This window comes from Morus notabilis, unplaced genomic scaffold, assembly GCF_000414095.1.
Source record: "Morus notabilis unplaced genomic scaffold, ASM41409v2 Scaffold346, whole genome shotgun sequence".
In the NCBI taxonomy this organism is placed as follows: Eukaryota; Viridiplantae; Streptophyta; class Magnoliopsida; order Rosales; family Moraceae; genus Morus; species Morus notabilis.
In genome coordinates this window covers 142559-145585 of record NW_010358050.1, presented here as the reverse complement: position 1 = coordinate 145585, position 3027 = coordinate 142559, and the positions used below count along the sequence as shown (strand labels likewise).

Sequence of the window (3027 nt, the reverse complement as noted above, 5' to 3'; positions counted from 1 at the left end):
TGACAGACCATGCAAATCGCCAGTTTATTGGCTCGAGCGAGAGGATCGACTCACTCGTAAACCAGATGATATCCAAGAAAACAACGAGAAGATAATAGTTATTCGGGAACAGTTGCTAACAGCTCAAAGTCAGAAAAATTATGTTGACAGGAGGCACAAACCCTTAGAGTTCCAAGAAGGTGACTTTGTCTTGTTAGGGGTTTCTCTGCGCAAAGGGGTCACTCATTTCGGTGTGAAAGGGAAACTCGCGCTAAGGTATATCGGATCGTTTCTGATCGTGCAATGAGTCGGTGTCGTCGCGTATCGTCTCACTTTGCCTTCGAAGTTGTCTTATGTGCACGATGTATTTTAAGTTTCCATGCTTCGTAAGTGTCAACCTAACACAAAAACCAATGTACTGATTCAATATGACATGACTTACGAGGAAACACCAGTTAAGATTCTTGATCGAAAAATGAAGGGTTTACGCCGTCGCGAGATTTCGCTAGTGAAGATGTTATGACAACACCATGACGTTGAGGAAGCAATGTGGGAACTGGAGGCAACAATGCAGGAATGATATCCGCATCTATTCATATCCTGAGGTAAGTTTCGATTTCGAGGATGAAATTTCTTAAGTGAGGTAGAGCTGTAACGCCCTCCAGAATAAAACATGTTTAATTATACTAAATTGTGAGTTATTCGTGTGCCTAATTTGATTTTTCTAAATTAATCAATGAATTTTAAATTATTTTCATTATTTATGATTTCACCCCAAAAGTTTTTGAAAATACACTAAACTTTTAGTGTATTTTCCTTTTTCCATTTTTCACTTTTCTTTTCTTTTCTTTTTCCTTTTTCCTTTTTTTTTCTTTTCTTCTTTTTCCTTTCCTTCTTTTCCGTCCTGTAGCTCCTTTCTCTCTCTCTCTTTCTGTCTTTGTTTCTTTTCTTTTCTCTCTCTCCTCTGGTTTCTCCCATCGCCGCATCTCTCTCTCTTTTCTTCTTCCACGCCGGCCAACCACCTCTCCGGGCTCTCTCTCCTGCCGGCCGTTGCCGGCCGTTTCTCTCTCTCTCTCTCTCGGCTTGCTAGCTGAGACCCACAGAAAAAAAAAACAAAAATGAGAGAAATTGAGAGAAACGAGCTTCAATCACTTTGAGGTAAAGCTTTCTTGAAAACCCACACTTGAATTTGAGTTATTGTTTGAGAATTTAAAATTTTTGTTAGATTTGAATAATTTTGAGTTAGGGTTTGGATTTGAACAATTGTTATTAGAATTGAATTAAATTTAGGGGTTTTCAGTTATTGGACTTGTTGAATTGATTGGAAATTAGTTTTGATGATTTATGGAGAATTTATGTTGAAATTGAACTTGAATTGCAGGTTTGACATTTTTCCTATTTATGCTGGCATGCTACCAAAATTTCTTTAAAAACTTATTTTTAAGCTGAAATTAAATAAGAAACCAAACCCATGAATTAAATTTTAATTTTTAAAGAACCCCCAAACTGAATTATAAATATCGTTTTTGAAACTTGGATTTGAGTCAAGGCACACTAATAGGAAACAAGTAGACATGATTGAGCTTAATTCATTTTAGGAATGAGAAATATATCCTAAGACGTTGCTTTTGTGATAAAGCTAGTGGAAAAGGTCAAGTATTAAAGCTTTAAGAAAAGCGGAGGTTAGGGTGACGAGAAGTTAACTACAGGTTTGACATCCGAGAAGTATGATATTCTTCCCACATATTTGTTAGCCTATTTTAAAATGTTTTGGCCAAGTATTGTTTTCAAAAGATAAGGATATGTTAATAAAGAAAAGTATTTCAAAATAATAGCTTGATTTTCGCTATTGATCTCATAATGGATTGATTTCAAGTTTTTAATGAACATTTTCTTAAGATAAGATACCTTACGAATTGGTAAGCCCGCTGATGGCCTAGATAGGATATGGAGATCGTATCCTCAAGGGTAAAACCTGAAACCTGGACGGGCCACCATGGTGGTGTTAAGGGATTGCTTTGGTCCTAACTATATCAATTACTTACATTACTTGTTGGTTGCCTATAATTTAGAATTTTAGTTTATTTACCTTTCAAAAAAAGGTTGTTTGGTTTCGATTGATTATTTCAGGCCTGACTATTTCATTTTATTCACTTACTTATTTATTCAGTTTTATAAATCTTATGCTACTAGGACTTTCGCTCATTTTTCTATGTTTTAAATGTATTTAACCCTACCCAAGCAATACTAGAAGTAGCGCAAAATAGGTGAGGAATTCAGTTCTAGAAGAAAGGAAGCGGTGAAGCATTTTTCATCTTACTCAGACTCATTAAGGCATGTATTAATTATGGATTGTAAAATGTTGGGAATAGTGTACTAGAAGCATAAGATGTAATAGGATATTTGTTATTTAATTAATAAAAGAGTTTATTCATCATTTTATGTGCATATATTTATGAATATTTTATGAATATCAAATGAAAATTCTGTGATTATTTATGTAACCTTAAACATAGTATATAAGTGTTATATACAAGAGGATATTGTTTAAGGATAATAATAAAAAACATTGTTCATAATGAATTTAATTAAAGTTCAGAATCTTTAATTAAAACATTATTAATACATGTCATTCCCATTTAGAATGGAACGGTGCTATCCACACTGTTAATATGGTGAGATATTGAATGAGTGTATTTCGCATAATGAGATTGTGTGGAACAAGAACACAGACACAATATGAATTTCTAATAATTTTCGTTAAAGCATAGAAATTATAATTGAGTCTACCGATGGTCATATATAGAATGATCTTAATCCCGAGTTCTTAACAAACTCCTATTTATAGATTATGTCTTTTGATTTACCGAGTCTTTTGATTTACTCGGTATGGATTCTGAGACCCTGAATCCTATTCCTTGTATTTTGGAAACATGATGAAATAGGTAGCTGGGAAAGTTATTATACGAGATGGAATTCATTCCTTATTGAGAAAGAAGCAGATAAATAATTCTCTTGAGTGTTGATTCGGTACTTGGATTAGTAAGA

At 33.8% G+C, this 3027-nt stretch overlaps 1 pseudogene; it reads left to right on the top strand.

Annotated features, from left to right (window-relative positions):
• Positions 1-412: 412 nt before the first annotated feature.
• LOC21389748 overlaps positions 413-3027 on the top strand; it is a 10927-nt pseudogene continuing 8312 nt past the window's right edge.